Source organism: Ranitomeya imitator, chromosome 9, assembly GCF_032444005.1.
Source record: "Ranitomeya imitator isolate aRanImi1 chromosome 9, aRanImi1.pri, whole genome shotgun sequence".
In the NCBI taxonomy this organism is placed as follows: Eukaryota; Metazoa; Chordata; class Amphibia; order Anura; family Dendrobatidae; genus Ranitomeya; species Ranitomeya imitator.
This window is the reverse complement of record NC_091290.1, coordinates 53,655,042-53,675,565: the sequence shown is the minus strand read 5'-3', so window position 1 is coordinate 53,675,565 and position 20,524 is coordinate 53,655,042. Positions and strand designations below refer to the sequence as shown.

At 43.1% G+C, this 20,524-nt stretch overlaps 1 protein-coding gene across 4 annotated transcripts in view; it reads left to right on the top strand.

Moving 5' to 3' along the window:
- The window catches only part of BRSK2 (BR serine/threonine kinase 2), a 171,358-nt gene that overhangs the window by 8,288 nt on the left and 142,546 nt on the right, over positions 1 to 20,524 (top strand). The window lies entirely within an intron of this gene.

Below are 20,524 nucleotides of genomic sequence, written 5' to 3'. Positions count from 1 at the left end.
CTGTGCATAGGCGGATAGCTGCCAATCACTGGTGGGGGTGTGGTTGGACTACCTGGCAGCAGGTTTGGACGTCCACTAGTTATAATCTCCTGCTGATAAAACAGTTTTATCAAAACTACAGCAAGCAGCCCAGTAAGTGACATGTCACTGGAATCAGAGTCTCTGCCCCACATCAGATTAGGTAGAAGATTCCCTTTAAAAACTTGTCGGTGGCAGATTTATCTGTAATGTCTTTGAAAGTCATGTATTCTGTTCAGAAAATGAATGGAGCAAAACTACAAAACTTTCTTCTTACGTCCTAAATCTGAGTGCAGAATGCAGGTATCACGTACGGGGACAGGTGCGATAGTCGCTGCATTTCAGGCTCTTGTCCTCATATTATGTTATTTTAGGAATGACCTCCAGGAAACATTCCCACCTGTGCACATATCCATTACCTTGCTCTACCTTTGTCTGTGTATTCTCCGAGGCCCCTGATTAGATCCACTTCTGGTCCGCAGATGTCCATTCCCACTAACCAGAGCGGTGAACACCTTGCTTTCCATCAGACTTCTCATTGCCACCTAATCATTAGGGCTCGTATTAACCGTCCGTGCGCTGTACGTATGCAAACCTGATAGCATACGGACAGCGCAAGAACTAATGCAAGTTATTGTGGCAGTTCGCAGAAGCGATTTTTACACACTGACCGAAACTCCGCAGATAAAAAAAAGCGCAACATTCACTACTTTGATCCGTATCACCCAATATAAGTCAATGAGTGCGTAAAAAACAGATCACATACAAGTTACCATCAGTATGTCAGGCATTTCTCACTGCTACATTACAATTATAAAGATAGGAAACCGTATCTCTGCTTTATTATTTATTAAATTGTACTTATAAAAAATGGATTCCATACGGATGGGCGAAACGGACACATGGATGGCATACAGACGCAAAACGGACACACGGATGGCATATGGATGGCATGCGGATGAAAAATCGTCTCTTTTTTTCTTACTTTATATTCCTTTTTTGCTTTTTTCGTTTTACCCTAAAACTGTAAAAGCATAACTGCGTTTCTGCTTCCTTTCTTCATAGTGTGACAATTGTTGGATAGGGAGCTCACACCCGCTGTAGGAGCGAGACCTATTCTAGACGACTTTCCTCCCACTAATTATATATAAGAAGCTCTGTATTCCCTTATTAGGCTTGATTGCTGATTCGGTCGTAGTATATTATTTCGGTAATTAAATTGCTCCGCCCGTAGTTGATGCATTGTGGATCCTGGCCACAGTATATGGAAAATGACAGCGCGTTTTGGGTACTAAGCTACGGACACTAATACATGTTTTAGGGCTTATTTTCTGTCCTGCGTGTTTTCAATCTTCTATTTTTTTTTTATTGCAGTAAATCCATGTTTATCAGAATCAGGCAGCGCGGAGAAATGAGCGCTGGCATCATCTCAAATGTCAAATTTTAACATGTTTATTTCCATTCACGTAATAATACTCGTATACATTTCACCCAGACGAAGCAGAAGAAATTCTGTTGACATTAGAAGAAAAGGCTGATTACTTCCACTATGGCGGGGACGCTCACATTTACATTTTTGCCCCCAGGCCACTTTTCCCTTTTTCTCTCCTTATACCTCCATGGTCTTTGTAGCTCTTTGTGGTTGCAGACCCCCGCTGTATCCCATCTGTACTGAATCAATGCACTAAATTGTCTCAGCTTTTATTAAGGTAATGGCTACATTTGCAGAAATAGGAAAGTATTGATACCTAGGAAGATGCCAAGTGGGCAAGGTAGCATCTAACACCGGCTATCGAAGCCTTAGTCTTCTTGCCCATTGAATAAACTCAGGCAAGCTCTAAATCTTTAAAGGTTTTTCCAGGAAAATATAAAAAGGCTTGTGGGTTTCTAAGCTAGGTTCACAATAGTACAGTGCTCTCCACCAAGCATTTTTTGGTGGAATAACCACAAAATAGTATTCTGGAAGGATCCCGATAGACCCAACGTGGACACAGTCTGCCACATTTATAAAACAGCCTTTGGCTTGATCTCGAGCAATAGTGACTTGATGGATGAACAACCTGTAGGAAGATGGATCTTCTGCAAGCCTAGATAGGTCCACCATGGTCTTCTCCACTGTTATCTTGATAGAGTCAAGCCACTAGGTTGCTGATCTTCCTCTTGGACTTGTTCCTTCTATTCTTCTGACCATGATGTCCTTCTCCAGTGATCGCTCTCTTCGTATGATGTGTCCAGAGTAGACAAGTCGTAGCTTGGTGATCCTTGCTTCAAGTGTCATGTCTGGCTCGTTTTGTTCCAAAATTGATTTGCTTGCTCTTCTTGCCATCCACGGTGTTGATGACATCCTTCTCCACCACGTTTGTGTGCACGTCTGAAAAAGATGAATACTGCCAGGATGGATGCCAGTCCAGACAGTGTCCATATTGACTCTGTCAAGTAAATGGCTCCATCAGAAAACTGTTTTTTTTTTTGGGTGGGGGGGGAGTCCAAAAGACACTCCAACGTAGTGTTTGCTAAGGAGCTCTGTAAGGACTCGTGCACACGACCATTTATATCGGATGAGTGCTATCCATGGTTTTCATGCATAGCACTCGTACCCATGATGGGCCTATGTATATGTCCGATCTTGATCCAAGTGTCGGATCAAAATCGAAAATCGGCAATGCAGCTCAAGGGGTCAGTGAAAAACATTTGACCCTGTTCAGATGACATCTGAGTTCAGCCTGATTTCCATAGGCTAACAGAATGGAGAGGAGGGGGGAGAAACTTTCCTCTTTTTCTCCATGTCCGAGAAAAACTGATGAGAGTCTGAACAAATGCTGATTAGAAAAATAAGACTGTTTTTCTCAGATGCAGAGAACACAGTGGTGTAACCCTACCTTAATAATGTGAACTAAGCCTAATATGCTTCACTTAAAACTTCCAACCAAAAGATGATCTGATCCCAATGACTGGAACCGCAATGGTGCCCCATTAGTTTGTATCTTTTTGTCTGCACACCTGGGGTACATGCCTGGGTAACGTCCTAAGGAGATGACTGAAGTCTCAAACATATATGTAAGATATCCGGTTAGTGTTTGGATGAAACCCCTTTTCTTTAGATATTATAAAGCTGCCCATAAGGTTTTTGGCCAATCTAGACTAATTTTTAGTGCATTATCGGTGGCTTTTGGGACATCCAGGTCACAAAACAAGGCAGCCACAGATCTGGGCATTAGAGATTACCCAGAGAGGTCATACTAACCCAAAACCCCTTCTCGCCAGCTATGGATGACAGATCCCTCCCTGCACAGCATCTAGTGTCACTAATTCCACAAACACTGTGGCCCCGATGGATCATCTACCATTTTTTTTAAAGTAATTTTTCTTTTTTAGTCTTGATCTATTCACCAAATTCTTCCAAATCTAATTTGATGCAAAAAGGACTATAATTTTTGTCTCTTTACCCGTGTTTTTGCGAATTTCTAGCTAAAAAAAGTCACAAATCCATAGTTAAACTTCAACGACTCCAAAATTAAAAATTCTGCCAGATACCATTTCTCAGGAAGGGATTTTTTTTTTAAAAAGCGATGTTTGGTAGCAATGGGATTTCATGAATCTGCCTAAAACATCTGGGAAAGCAAAGTAACAAATAAAAAAAAAAACGACTTCCAAAATGGGGCAAAATTATAGAGGATAAGGAGCAAATAATAAAGCCACATAAAAAGGAGGAAAAGTGGAGAAAGAGCAATAATAAATCAGGGCCTAAGTCTATACTTGTTTGGCACACCTGCCCGAATTGTTTTTGAAGCGCTTTACATTTTTTCGGATACTCTACATTTGAAGGGTTCGTCCACTACTATTACAACCCCTTCGTAAACCTAATGTTTTTCCCCGATAAAATAATAAAGCCTATACTCTCCTCCTCTGCTGGCGTCATTCCAGGGGTGTCGACACTTGCGTTCCCGGAGGTGTGATGTGATGCGTGATGTGACATGTGATGCCCGGCACCCAATCAGCTCTGGCCTCACTGTCTCCGCCTTCAGACAAACTGAACATGAAGAGGAAGTCCGGGCCGCGGCTGATCCCTGGCTGACTCTTCATGTTCGGTTCGTACATCACAACATGCGATCAGAGCCCCCGGGGGGAGTGAGTGCTGACACTGCAGGAACAGCGCCAGATCAGGAGGTGAGTATAGGCTTTGTTATTTTATCAGGGCGGAACATTTACCGTAGTTTAAGAAGGGGTTGTCCTAGCAGTGGACAACCCCATTAAGGGCTCTGTCAGATGTCCGTGATCATCGGCCCGATCTGGGATCACAATGCACGGACTGATCACACATCTCCTGACCCCATAGTGACAGCTCGTATATTTCTATGAGGCTGTCGTCCTCGTGTGTGATCAGTCCGTGCCTTGTGATCCCCAATTGGACGGATGATCATGGACATCGGACAGAGCCCTTGGTGATCCGTACGTACGTTCAACTGTTTCTCGCTCCGACTACTTTCAATACAAAGACTTCTGATAACTGGTGCCACCGCCTACCTCGTTAGATATGAAAAGGACGCGTGCATTAAAGGCTACATTCACGTCGCTCGCTGAGCCGGGACTTTGATTTCAGTGACATTGGGAGAATGACGCAGTGGGAAGGGGTCCCGCATTCACTCGCTTGCTCCGGCGGAGATGGTTTCTCCTAGCAACTAAGGGGGATATCCTGCAGATGTCTCAGCCACAAAGAAAATAATAGAAAAGGGCTGGCCAGATTACGGGCAAACGTAAAAAAAAATACAACTTCATATATATATACCTAGCTTCTATAAGGGTCAACCAGATTTTTTTTAGGTCAAATATTAGTCCTTGATTATCTACAGAAAAAATCAAAAAGTGGTCCCTTTCTATTTGAATTCACTGTGCAGACAGGGAGGGGGAGCGGTGGCGGTAGCCTGTCCGGGGGCCATCCTCTCTATGGCACGCACACCCGCTCTCATTTATCATTCCTCCTCAGGCTCCAACTTGAATAAACTGTATGTTTTTACGGCTATTATCAACTGACGGGCATATGTCATAAAGGATCGCTGTGCAGCCATCATATACGGCTCTTATTATTACTTAGAAAAAAATAGTGAATACACATGTCCCCTTTAAAAAAAAATGTTAACGTCGTCGTGTTCAGCTCATGCATTTTTTTTTTGCATGGTAAAATCTATGCATTTCTATTAGATTTTCAGAAAATCATGGTAAAAAAACATATTGTGTGACAATGGGTTCCCGTGATGATGATTATCGGGGTGTTTTTTTTTTCCACGATGTATTTTCGTGCATAAAAAAAAAACAGTGTATTACAGTCAGAGCAAAGTTTATGATATTCATGTAAATCTCGTCTCCCGGTGAGATTGGTACCAGATTGATTGTGATTGCGGAAACTAATTTTGAAATTGGCAGCGTGTCTTTTTCTCTTAACATGTATTATATTTATGGATTTTACCCATAGACTTAAAAAGATGCAGAAAATCCAGAGATTAAAAAAGTTGTGTTATTTTAAATATGACGTATCAAAAAGATTTAAAAAAAGCACAGCTAAAAGAAAAGCAAAAACAGGATAAAAACTCATTCAAAAGCACATTGAAAAAATACAAGTTACCTAATTTAGCAAATTGGTGCAGAAACTCACCAAATACTTATTGTGGGAAGTTAGGCCACATTCACACATCCTTGTGAAGTGTCAATGTGCTGCCGATTCTGATAATTTTTTGATCAGCAGCACACAGATCCATTGAGCATGTCCTATTCTGATCCTTCAAATCGGATCTGGGATTTACAGATCTCATCCTCGGATCTGTCATGCTGCCGGTTGTGATTATTTTTTTATAGGCAGCACACAGATCCATTGAGCATGTCCTATTCTGATCCTTCAAATCGGATCTTGAGTTTTCGGATCTCATTCTCGGATGTATTGTGCTGCCGATTCCGATTATTTTTTTATCGACAGCATACGGATCCATTACGCACGTCCTATTCTGATCCTTCAAATCGGATGTGGGATTTACGGATCTCTTCCCCAGATCCGTCATGCTGCCGATTCTGATTATTTTCATATCTCCAGGACACAGATCCATTGAGCACATCCTATTCTGATCCTTTAAATTGGATCTGGGATTTACGCCTCTCATTCTCGGATTCGTTGTGCTGCCGATTCTGATTATATTTTTTATCTCTAGCACACAGATTCATTGAGCACGTCATATTCTGATCCTGCAAATCGGATCTGGGATTTACGGATCTCATCCCCGGATCCGTCGTGTTTCAAAAGATCTATTTTACTCAATGTGCTGTCTTAAAAAAAAAAAAAAATTGGGCAGCACACGAAGATTTGACGCAGATGTGTGAATCCTGCCTTACGTGCCTGAAATGTAGTGGACGTGTTTTATCACGGCCGTCCGTGGGTTGCTCCATTGTTTGACAGCACCAATGGATCATGTTTGCCGTTAATGATGATGGTAACACAAACAGAGGGACTTGCAGAACTTTCGCTGAAGCAGCAGTAGGAAAGTCTTTTGCATTGTGTCATCATCTTTCTTGAATCTCCCCTCCATAATACTAAGGGCAGATTGCAGTCGCGCCGCAGACAGGATGTTACCAAATAAGTTAGTGCCGTTTTGGGACCCTGGCTGCCCTTTAAGCCTCAAACCACGGAGCTATACATACTCGTCTGTGCCCCTGGATGGTTTCCGGCTGCAGCACAGACGCCTGGTTTTGCAGCTTGCCCATGTCACAATAGCTGCCATTGTTCATGTTAAAGGATCAGTATTCTTCATCCACCACCCCCCTTTTTTTTGTCCGACCAAATTCACAACCCCCTGAAATGACGCATGGTTGTTTAGATCTCGAATTATCCATTTCCATAAAACTAGGGCGCGTCAGCCTTCCCATTTCCATTTTCCAGGTTGCAATCCGAGTGATATTTCTCCTCCTAATGCAGCAGGGCCGGAACATCATGCCAGTTGTAGATTACTAGAGGTAGGAGATCCAGGGAACCTCTTGAGAGAAGATTAAGAGGAGGACAGACCCAGAAAGGCCTGGTTTTGGTGTAATTACTGCATAATACCAAGGACAATCCGAGTTCTGCAAGAGGTGACCTTCTGACTTCAGATTAGCAGATAATCTGGGGATACATTGCTTGCAGCGCAGATGCGGGAAATTCGCTATCCCAGCATGAAAAGCGCAGGACGTTTCTCTAAAACAAACGTTTCCACTGACCAGAAACATATAGGAGCAGCTATCTCGCCCACTCATCTGCTTATACAGCTTTGCTTTTACTGTAAGAGGCTCTATGACGTCACAGCAGCTGATTGCAGCCAATCAGATCTTTCCTTTACGCAGCTTTCCATCAAGTCGCCGAGCTGGCAGAAGAGCGGGGAGAATTCACTATGGAGGCGTAAATCACGGCTCCACGCCTCCCATTACAGACAACAGCAGACATGCAGGATTTTTCTTGCTTTTTTTTTTCTTCTTTAATTCATTAATGAAAGTGCATTGATGTAATGGGTCGATTAAATTATTTAGAACACAGGGATTTAAAAAAAAACCTCAAAACTTTAGTAGAGGCGAGTTAAAGAATCTGCCGGAGTTGCTGATTCTCCAGATCGGCCAGTAGACCAAATGGTGGGATAAATATGGCATATTGGGCATGACGGGGCCCTCTCTTTTCTGCAAGGTACAGACAGAGGCTTACGTAGAAGAGAGGGGTCCCAGATAATCAAATAGCCCCTGGTTTACCACCCAAAAGAGGTTATTGTTTTTTTTTACCTTTTTCACCCTAGGAACAGTTGTCCCAGTGGAGTTTCTATGAAGATGTTGTCCTGCGTAGATTCCCACCACCTAAGCTCAATGGATGGGAAGAAGAAGATGTAGGACCCCTTCATCCCAAGAGCCCCATATCTGCCACATACGACCTTGTATACTGGCCTACAGCTGTCCCATAGCATTTCTAGCTAACATAACTGATAGATGGACAGTGGATCCTGAGCTTTTATCATGGCGTTGATGTATCTGACATAGGATTATTGCCATGCGTTCAGTTTATATACACGGAATAAGAAAAACTATGATTTTCTCTGCGTCATGCAGGATGCATCAGTAGCACGCAGAGCGGTGTGCCTGTATACTGTGGTGCCGGCACGGGTCCCTGTCACCGCTCAGCACTGCAGAGTTATATATAGAGCCTCTATCTGCAGTCTCAGTGCTGCCTCCCTGCACTAGGATTACAGAGACCGATGGAGGTCAGGCTATACAAAGCAGGATTAACTCCTTCTTTACCCAAGAGATGCTACATTCATTTCATGTCGCCTCTTTAGAACCCATCCATTCCAATAAAAATGTCTCCAATCTTAAATCTTGAGATTGATCTCGTAATCAGGAGAGCTGGGAAGAACACGTCATCCCGGAAATGATGCATTCATTGCAGTTGCAAAGTATGGATGATCAGGAGGAGGAGAGGATGTAACAGGCCATTACTAGATCCCATGTGTGGTCCACTAGTCTCAGCCATTTCCATTAGTTGAAATATGGCTTCTGTACTGATCTATAGTTGTTCAGGACCCTGGACAGTAATTGACATAGGTATAGCCAGCAAGGGAGGAGGTGAAGGGCAGACGCTGTAGGTTCTGGAAGAGATCTGTCTTTTATGTCCCATTGTGGGAATATATCATCCAACATACTATATGTGAACTACAATTATCAGGCAGATTGACAATACGATCTTTTATTAGTTGTATATAATGAATGTGATCGTGACCACTACCTGTCCATATGGAGGAAGCAAAGTAGGTTCCCCCCTATTCCAAGCTCAATCTGTTTGCAAAAAGTAATTGTGACTCTGAAAGAACATGGCTGAACTTGTGTTACAGGGGTCTTTCCAAGGTCAATGGCCACTGCTAACCAGCCTAAGAGGTGCTTGCCATAGGAAACTAAGTTGCCACAACTGGTTCTTGGAAAACTTTTTGTTACTCATTGTGCCCATATAAATATTGCTTCTTCAGAATGTCAGTTCTACATATAATGTGCCTGATTTTTGTGATGCACATTTCTGCTATGATGACCAAATTGTGAGAAAACCATGGAGCCAGTTAGTGCACATGAGTGATCCGCATCCACTGTTTCTTGGCTGGATCAGTCACAAGATCTGATGCTACATGTGTATCTTTACCGAGGACCCAGACAGAAGTTATAACGTATGTATGTTAGTAAGCTTTTTACTTGGATACAATAGCAGGATTTATAGAAATTTTCCAGAATTTTTAGAATCTCAGAAAACATTTTTAGTAAGTCCAATATACGATAAAGCCTTGGGATTTTTTTGGGGGGTGACCAACGTGGCCATACACTTCATATAGCTGTCGGCTGTAAGCATTGTTAGTTATTACCCCCTATGCCCTCACACACATCAACTCAGTGTTATAGTGTTTTTTGGGAAGGGAATAAGTCACTGTCAGAAACCTCTGGAGGCAGCTTTTTTTTCCCTTGAGTACAAAGAATTGGACATGTTGAATTCCAATATGCCCCATCCTTCTTTTATGAGTTTGACTTATCGGTTTATCCTCTTGAAATTGCCATTTGTCTAATGTGTAAGGGAGCATTTACACCACCGACTTTGCGACACTAAATGACCGCTGATCCGTAGATATTTGCCAATTGGCAGTCTGGCAGGCAGATCTTCATGGTCGATTTGTTCTCAACAGCGCAGTTCCTGTTTACATAGGATGACGTGCTGCCGAGAACGATGACTTTTAGTGCAAACTAGCGTTTTCCTTTTTCGTAGAGTGACTGGCAGCCTCTTTAGACTGAAAAATTATTGTGAAATGAGCGTTCCTAGGAATGCTCATTCATTGTGCAATATCAATGGACCTTAAAGAGAACCTGTCATCAGGATTTTATACCCCAAACCAATGGCATTCATGTAAAGATGCTTTAATGCTGAGTAAATCCTCACCTTCCTTGTAGAAATCTGTTTTGCTGTTTTAGAAAATTCCATAGTTGAAATTGTAGCTAATGAGCTGTAAGTGCAGTGGGCCAGCGCTGCACTTACAGCTCTCCTACCCCTCTCCCTATTCCATGCCCACTCATATGTCAGTGTCCTATCAGAGACAGCAGGCCTTCAGCAGGCAGGGAAAAGACAAGGAAGCAGAGGTGTAAGTGCAGGCTCTGCCCACTGCACTTACAGCTTATTAGCATACAACTTCAACTATAGATTTCTCTAAAACAGCAAAACAGATTTCTGCTAGAAAAGTGAGGATTTAATCAACATTAAAGCAACTTTACATGCATGCCATTGGTTTGCGGTATAAAATCCAGAGTGATAGCTTCCCTTTTAGATTCCTTTTGGTCTTGAGTTGGTCAAGCGGGTAAAGTATTCTCAGTGCTCTTTACTTGGTGACATATACAGTGACTTGCAAAAGTATTCAACCCCTTGGCATTTTTCGTGTTTTGCTACCTCACGACCTGAAAATTCACAGTTTTTTAGGATTTGCATCAGTTCATGTAAAGAATATGCCTACAACTGTGAACATTTGGTCTTTTTTTATTGTGAAACAAACCACAAATAAAACAAAATAACTGAAAACTTCAGTGTGCATAGCTATTCACACCCTAAAGCAGAGGTGTCAAACTGCATTCCTCGAGGGCTGCAAACAGGTCATGTTTTCAGGATTTCCTTGTGTTGCACAGGTGATAATTTAATCACCTGCACAGAATGATTCCATCACCTGTGCAATACTAAGGAAATCCTGAAAACATGACCTGTTTGCAGCCCTCGAGGAATGCAGTTTGACACCTCTGCCCTAAAGTCAGTATTTTATATAGCCTCTTTTTGCGGCAATTCCACTTGCAAGTTGCCTTGGATAAGTCTCTCTGAAATTGCCACATCTCGCCACTGGAACTTTTGCCCATTCCTCAAGGCAAAACTGCTCCAGCTCCTTCAAGTTAGATGGTTTCCTCTGGTGAACAGCAATCTTCAAGTCTGACCACAGATTCTCAATTGGATTAAGGTCTGAGCTTTGACTAGGCCACTCCACAGCATTTACAAGTTTCCCTTTGAGTCACTGTCTTGTTGGAAGGTGAACCTCCGTCCCAGTCTCAAATCACTGACAGAGTGAAATAGGTGTTTCTCAAGAATATTCCTGTATTTCACCCCATCCATCTTCCCCTTGATTCAGACCATTTTCCCTGTCCCTGCTGATGGAAAACATCCCCACAGCATGATGCCACCACCATGTTTCACTGTGGGGATGGTGTTCTTGGGGTGATAAGCTGTGTAGATTTTGAACGCGCCGCCCTTCACCATGCTGTGATTTTAATTACATCCAAACACAGTTGGTTCCGACCTCCCTATAAATGCAGGCTTTACCATGTTATTAGCCAGAGGTAAGTGTTCACACTAGGCAGTCAGGTCAGGGACCCATCGGATCTGAGATTACCTTGACGTTTGGTGGATGGGCTCACATTTTTTGGCCAAATCTTGTGCTGAGCATCTCATGTGTTTTTTCATAGATTTCACAAGCCATTTCCTTGCTTTAGTACAGTTGAGTGCAGCCATTAGTCTATTTGCTAGATTTGGCACCAGCCATTTACTTTGGTGGCCAAAAAGTTCAATTTTGGCCTCATCTGACCACAGCACCTTCTTCCATACATTTGAGAAGTCTTCCACGTGTGTTTTGGCAAACTCTAAACAAGGCTTACAATTTTTGTTAGTAAGTAAAGGCTTTTTCCTGTCCACTCTTCCTTAAAGGCCATCTGTATGGCTTATTGTAGTCATATGGACAGATACTACAGTGTCTCTGCATGGGAACTCTGCAGCTCCTTCAGGGTTACCTTTGCTCTCTGTGCTGCCTCTCTGATTATTCCCCTCCTTGCCCGTGCTGAGAGTTTTGGTGGGCAGCCCTCTCCTGGCAGGTTTGCTGTGGTACCTTGTTCTTTCCATTTGATGATAATGATTTGATGGTGCTCCAGGGGATCATCAGAGATTGGGGTTTTTTTTAGAACCCAACAATAACTTGTACTTCTAAATAACTTTGTCCCTGACTTGTTTGGAGATCTACTTGGTCTTCATGGTGTGTTTGGAGATCTCCTTGGTCTTTGTGTTATTGTTTGGAGATCTCCTTGGTCTTCATGGTGTGTTTGGAGATCTCCTTGGTCTTCGTGGTATTGTTTGGAGATCTCCTTGGTCTTCATGGTGTTGTTTGGAGATCTCCTTGGTCTTCATGGTATTGTTTGGAGATCTCCTTGGTCTTTATGGTGTTGTTTGGAGATCTCTTTGGTCTTCATGGTCTTGTTTGGAGATCTCCTTGGTCTTCATGATGTTGTTTGGAGATCTCTTTGGTCTTCATGGTATTGTTTGGAGATCTTCTTGGTCTTCATGGTATTGTTTGGAGATCTCCTTGGTCTTCATGATGTTGTTTGGAGATCTTCTTGGTCTTCATGATATTGTTTGGAGATCTCCTTGGTCTTCATGATGTTGTTTGGAGATCTCCTTGGTCTTCATGGTGTTGTTTGGAGATCTCTTTGGTCTTCATGGTATTGTTTGGAGATCTCCTTGGTCTTCATGGTGTTGTTTGGAGATCTCTTAGTCTTCATGGTCTTGTTTGGAGATCTCCTTGGTCTTCATGATGTTGTTTGGAGATCTCTTTGGTCTTCATGGTATTGTTTGGAGATCTTCTTGGTCTTCATGGTATTGTTTGGAGATTTCCTTGGTCTTCATGGTGTTTGTTTAGTGCTGCCTCTTGCCTAATGGTGTTGCAGCCTCTGTGGCCTTTCAGAAAAGGTACAGTGTATATACTAACCAACAAGCGACACTTAGATGGCACACCGGTGGACTTCCTGCCTCTAAGTATGGACTAAGGATCCAGGACACACAAGAGATGAAGCAGGTTTTATTATCGGCGTGTTTCGAAGTTATCAAACTTCTTTGTCAGGATACGGCCCGTGGTGAAACTCCATCAGCATTGCGGATAAACCAGTTAATATTTCATTTTAGCCCTTTCACAGAACGGCGTTGCAACAGTTGTGTGTATTGTCTCTTTCTGATGTACGCACCGTTCCCTGAGGTTCATTGGTATGCCATAGCTTGCGGTGTCAGGAGATCCATACCGCCTATCGATCGCACTGGCTTCTAAGGTAAATTATAAAGAGATAGAGAATAGTAGCTGCGAGGGATTTCTCCTCTTCTTCTCTGGCTGCAGGTTTCGGGGCTGGAGCATTTTCAGTGGCTCATTCTTACATACACCTCTAACTAAAGATCCACATTGATTGAGATGAAAAGTACCGAAACATGGTGCTCATGCGTCACAGCGTCCCATGTTCCCCAGATCATTTACAATCCCCATAAATCACAAAGCAGATGGATAGTGAGCAGATCAGGGCTAAGCTGTGCTGGGGAGATTACAGGGGGAGGTATTTGTATAGGACGGAGGGGTGGGCAGATGGTGCTCTATCAAACTTCATCTCTCTATCCCTTGCTCGCTTTTCCTCCATCCTCTTTGTCTGGATTCCTCTTTTATCTGCTGTAATTCACTTGCCTGAATATGCAAATAATTGAAGGGGCAAAATTGGAAATAATACCCAGTCTGCCATTACATGCTTATAGTAATGATGAAATTGATTGAGTTTTTTTTTATTATATATTTTTATTAAAGTTTTTAGAGATTGTTTTTCAAAACACATAAATCAAAATAATAACAATATTAAACAAAATTTGATGAGTTTTTATTTTGGAGTGGCGGTGAATCATCATGTTATTAGTGGGATCCGCGTGTCCAACGACTCCCCAAATCATAGCCCGCGGTGAGCAAGTGGGTCACATAGTTACGCATGGGTACTTCTACATTTATATGAATAGATGATTTTCATCCTGTTCATATCTATTCTTTATTACATAATGCAAATTTCTAGTTCTGAGTCCCTGTTCTTTCACTGGCCCTTAACCCCTTAACCCCCGGAGCTTTTTTCGGTTTTAGATTTTCGTTTTTCGCTCCCCTCCTTCCCAGAGCCATAACTTTTTTATTTTTCCGTCAATATGGCCATGTGCAGGCTTATTTTTTGCGGGACAAGTTGTGCTTTTCAATGACATCATGGATTTTACCATGTCGTGTACTCGCAAACGGGAAAAAAATTCCAAGTGCGGTGAAATTGCAAAAAAAGTGCAATCCCACACTTGTTTTTTGCTTGGCTTTTTTACTAGGTTCCTTAAATGCTAAACCCGACCTGCCATTATGATTCTCCAGGTCATTACGGGTTCATAGACACCAAACATGTCTAGGTTATTGGTAAAAAAAAAATCAAAACGTTGCTAAAAGTAAAAAAAAAAATTGTTTCATTTTTTGATAACCATAGCGTCTCCATTTTTCGTGATCTCGGGTTGGGTGAGGTCTTATTTTTTGCGTGCCGAGATGACGTTTTTAGTGATACCATTTTAGTGCAGAGACGTTCTGTTGATCGCCCGTTATTGCATTTTAATGCAATGTCGTGGCAACCAAAAAACATAATTCTGATGTTTTGACTTTTTTTATCGCTACGCCATTTAGCGATCAGGTTAATCCTTTTTTTTATTGATAGATCGGGCGATTATTATCTGTCCTCTAAAGGCTATAATGGCATCTATTTTGAATCTATCACCATTTTTTTGCTCCCCCATCTGAGAGCAGTATGATGTAGGGGCAGAGACCCTGATTCCTGATGTGTCACTTACTGGGCTACTTGCTATTAATTTGATAAAAATCCCTGTTTTATCTGCTGCAGATCTAGCAGTTCTCTGAATGCTGAGCTCTGTATAACCCAGCGCACAGCACTAATTGGCTGCTTTCTGTGTACACTGTGCATAGGCAGGAAGCTGCCAATCAGTAGTGGTGGGGGAAGATTATACAGAACTTATGACTATAGAGGACTATGTGGCAGCAGGTTACTAGTCCTCTATTGATAATATCCTTCTCATGAAACTGTGATTTTAGAAAAACCGCCCAGCACAAAACAAGTGTGATTTGCTAATCAAAGGTATTTAGAAATATATTTTTAATAGCCTTTTATTTATTTTTCTATTCCTGGAGAATCTCTTTAACATACCAGGATCTTGGGATCTTTTCCCAGCATATTTAAACTGAGGCCATGACAGGTGATGTGACCCAGCCTTAGGCCTGTCCCACACGTCCAGATAATTCTGGTACCGGAAAAATCGGTACCGGAATTGTCCGTGTGCTTACGTAGCACATCAGTGTGGCACACGTGCGGCAGCCGTGTGTTGCCCGTGTGCCGACTGAGGACCACACGGACCATGCAGGAGACAGCGCTACTGTAAGCGCTGTCCCCTGTGTGCGGTGCTGAAGCCGGTATTCATCCCTTCTTCCCAGCAGCGTTCGCTGCAAAGAAGGAATAAATAATGTTTTTTTTTCTTTCCCCTTAAAAATAAAGTTTGTGGGTCCCCTCCATCCTCCCATCCCCTGTGCGCCCCCCTCGTTTGCCAAGAAATACTCACCGACACCCAGCTCCAGCGATGTCTCCTCTCAACGGCTGCAGCCTGTGCTGTGTGAGCGGTCACGTGGTCCCGCTCATTACAGTGAGGAATATGCGCATATTCCTCACTGTATTGAGCGGGAGTGGACCACGTGACTGCTCACACAGGGCCTGCTGCCGCTGAGAGGAGACATCGCTGGAGCTGGGTGTCGGTGAGTATTTCCTGGCAAACGGGGGGGGGGGGGGGGGGCGCACAGGGGATGGGAGGCGGGAGGGGACGCACAAACTTTATTTTTAAGGGGAAAGAAAAAAAAAAGATTATTCATTCCTTCTTTCCAGCGAACGCTGCTGGGAAGAAGGGATGAAATCCGGCTTCAGCACCGCACGCGGGGGGGACAGCTATTACAGTGGCGCTGTCTCCTGCACGGCACACGGACTGCACACGGACAACATCCATGTGCGGTATGTGTTTTACACGGACCCATTGACTTTAATGGGTCCGTGTGATCCGTGCGCTCCCACGAACACTGACATGACTCCGTGTTTTCCAAACGGACACACAGTCCGTGAAAACACGCTGACATCTGCAGAGACACATTGATTTTAATGTGTCTACGTGAGTCAGTGTCTCCGGTACGTGAGGAAACTGTCACCACACGTACCGGAGCCACTGACGTGTGAAACCGGCCTTAGGAGTCCTGATTAACACAAGCTGATTTTGCAGAGGCTTCAGGTGCTCGCACATTAATAGGTCCATATCCTGCAGAATGCCCACCACCACCGCAAACAATAATTATCCCCAGCCACAATTTCTTGCTGACCCTATCTGCTCCTGCGCCTGTACTAAAAATTGCTATACCTGGATGATTATCACCCGAGTGCAGACGCTTCTTGTACCGCTAAGGGAAGAAAACATAATTAAAAGTAAAATGGAATATGTTCCCTGCGTTGTATTGCTGTAGACCGCGTGGATAGATTTATTATAGCTTTGCACAGGGAAATAAGAGGATTCATTATAAGGAAAAAATATTATAAATTGTTATTTGACCCCAAAATAGAACTTGGAAATAAAATAATGATATTGTTTGTTTATGAAAAAGTTGCCTACTCTAATTTGGAACAAAATCACAATGAATACCGGACAGAATACATTTAAAACAAAAACATCTGCACCTTAGAAATGAAAATGCTGTAGGGCATTGGGGCTCGCGCAGATGAACGTATTTCATACGATTATTTTTTTTAAGGATCTATTAGTTCACTTACAGGTGCAAATCGTGCATGCTGCAATTCGTTTTACCTCGGACAGACTTGTTACAAGGGAAAAATCAGACATATGCACCCCCCATAGAATAACATTGGTCAGAGTGCGATCTGATGTTTTGTCAGATCACACTGGGACCAAGAATTTGGTCATCTGCACGAGCCCTTACTGGGAACCTAACACTGGAGTGAGACAGAAGACACTTAGGCTGGCCTCACACTCAGCATATAAAAATACGGTCCGTAATTAACGGCCGTAATACGCAGAAAAGTCCCCAAAATAGTGATCCGTATGTCATCTGTAGGCAGGGTGTATCAGCGTATTTTGCGCATGGCATCCTCCGTATGCATCTGTATGGCATCCGTACTGCGAGATTTTCTTGCAGGCTTGCAAAACCAACATACGGACATACAATGGATCCATGTGCTCAAAAAATCGTAAAAACATACAGTGGGGCAAAAAAGTATTTAGTCAGTCAGCAATAGTGCAAGTTCCACCACTTAAAAAGATGAGAGGCGTCTGTAATTTACATCATAGGTAGACCTCAACTATGGGAGACAAACTGAGAAAAAAAATCCAGAAAATCACATTGTCTGTTTTTTTATCATTTTTTTGCATATTATGGTGGAAAATAACTATTTGGTCAGAAACAAACAATCAAGATTTCTGGCTCTCACAGACCTGTAACTTCTTCTTTAAGAGTCTCCTCTTTCCTCCACTCATTACCTGTAGTAATGGCACCTGTTTAAACTTGTTATCAGTATAAAAAGACACCTGTGCACACCCTCAAACAGTCTGACTCCAAACTCCACTATGGTGAAGACCCAAGAGCTGTCAAAGGACACCAGAAACAAAATTGTAGCCCTGCACCAGGCTGGGAAGACTGAATCTGCAATAGCCAACCAGCTTGGAGTGAAGAAATCAACAGTGGGAGCAATAATTAGAAAATGGAAGACATACAAGACCACTGATAATCTCCCTCGATCTGGGGCTCCACGCAAAATCCCACCCTGTGGGGTCAGAATGATCACAAGAACGGTGAGCAAAAATCCCAGAACCACGCGGGGGGACCTAGTGAATGAACTGCAGAGAGCTGGGACCAATGTAACAAGGCCTACCATAAGTAACACACTACGCCACCATGGACTCAGATCCTGCAGTGCCAGACGTGTCCCACTGCTTAAGCCAGTACATGTCCGGGCCCGTCTGAAGTTTGCTAGAGAGCATTTGGATGATCCAGAGGAGTTTTGGGAGAATGTCCTATGGTCTGATGAAACCAAACTGGAACTGTTTGGTAGAAACACAACTTGTCGTGTTTGGAGGAAAAAGAATACTGAGTTGCATCCATCAAACACCATACCTACTGTAAAGCATGGTGGTGGAAACATCATGCTTTGGGGCTGTTTCTCTGCAAAGGGGCCAGACGACTGATCCGGGTACATGAAAGAATGAATGGGGCCATGTATCGTGAGATTTTGAGTGCAAACCTCCTTCCATCAGCAAGGGCATTGAAGATGAAACGTGGCTGGGTCTTTCAACATGACAATGATCCAAAGCACACCGCCAGGGCAACGAAGGAGTGGCTTCGTAAGAAGCATTTCAAGGTCCTGGAGTGGCCTAGCCAGTCTCCAGATCTCAACCCTATAGAAAACCTTTGGAGGGAGTTGAAAGTCCGTGTTGCCAAGCGAAAAGCCAAAAACATCACTGCTCTAGAGGAGATCTGCATGGAGGAATGGGCCAACATACCAACAACAGTGTGTGGCAACCTTGTGAAGACTTACAGAAAACGTTTGACCTCTGTCATTGCCAACAAAGGATATATTACAAAGTATTGAGATGAAATTTTGTTTCTGACCAAATACTTATTTTCCACCATAATATGCAAATAAAATGATAAAAAAACAGACAATGTGATTTTCTGGATTTTTTTTTCTCAGTTTGTCTCCCATAGTTGAGGTCTACCTATGATGTAAATTACAGACGCCTCTCATCTTTTTAAGTGGCGGAACTTGCACTATTGCTGACTGACTAAATACTTTTTTGCCCCACTGTATATACTGTCTATATATATGTACTAGCTGAAGAGCCCGGCGTTGCCTGGGCATAGTAAATATCTTTGGTTAGTTATAGCACCTCACTTCTCTTATTTTCCCATCACGCCTCTCATTTTCCCCCTCACATCTCTCATTTTCCCCCTCACTCCTCTTATTTTCCCCCTCACTCCTCTCACTCCCCCCTAACACTTGTCATTTCGACCTCACATCTGTCATTTTCCGATCACTCCACTATTTTCCCTCACTCCTCTCCTTTTGCAATCACACCTTTTCATTTTCACCTCACACCTCCCATTTTCACCTCAGTATATACATGTTTGTCATCTCCCTTATATATAGTATACACCTGTATGTCATCTCCTGTATATAGTATATACCTGTTTGTCATCTCCCCTGTATATAGTATATACCTGCTGTGTGTCATCTCCCCTGTATATAGTATATACCTATATGTCATCTCCTCCTATATATAGTATATACCTGTATGTCTTCTCCTTCTATATATAGTATATACCTGTATGTCATCTCCTCCTGTATATAGTATATATCTGTGTGTCATCTCCTCCTGTATATAGTATATACCTGTATGTCATCTTCTATATAGCATATACCTGTATGTCATCTCCTCCTGTATATAGTATATACCTGTAGGTCATCTGCTCCTGTATATAGTATATACCTGTGTGTCATTTCCTCATGTATATAGTATATACCTGTAGGTCATCTGCTCCTGTTTATAGTATATACCTGTGTGTCATCTCCTCCTGTATATAGTATATACCTTTAACAATGACTGACATGCTGGATGTACATAGAATGTATATGGTCCCAAAATGCTAGACCATAAAATGAGAGCGCAGCTGCGACTCCACCAAATATACACAACCTACAAAAGAACAGGAGTATGCCCTCATTCGATAGAAAAACATAATAATAGAGCCTAAGTCTAGAAGTGGTAATTTTCCAAAGTGGATATTTTATTAGACAATTAGCTCATAACATAATACAAAAACGGCTAAAAAGCCCAGATGTGTAAATGCATGACAAAAAGACAAGGGGGAAAAAACACATAAAAAACAGAATCAGTCTGCCGAGAAGAGGTCCATCCCCATATGCGAATGCTCAGAGTGGATTATAATCAGACATCCCCCAGTCAAAAAGACAAAACGGTTACATAGGGAGCCCATATGTTATGTATACCCCAGCAAGTAACACTGGAGTTACTATACTCATCGAGCGTAACATGCAAGGTGCTTACCCATGTGGGAGAAGGATATGGAGAGACCACGGCAGACTGAAAGGTGGGGCCCCAACGCGCGTTTCGCGAAGATGGCTTCCTCAGGGGACCATGATGTACCCACCACCCATGCCCAGTTTAAATAGCCGAACCAGACGCCGCCTCAATTATTCCGATGACGCCGCGCCAAATGCGGCGCATGCGCAGTGCCGCCACCAGCACCCGACGTCACATCCGGCCATCCGGGCCGCTGCGCGGGTCAAGGAAAAACATTTCCTGTGACGTCAAAGACCCGCGCCGGGTCCTGAGGATGCCTTCAGCGACGCGGACACTTCCAGGGACCACACCGCGCAGGCGCACGGCGCGGCAGCCATGTTACTTGCTGGATAAAGTGTGGGCAAGCGGTGAGTACAGGAAACTGCGGTAGTGTGACATAAAAGGACGTAAAACAATTACAAAATATTCAATGACACCAGG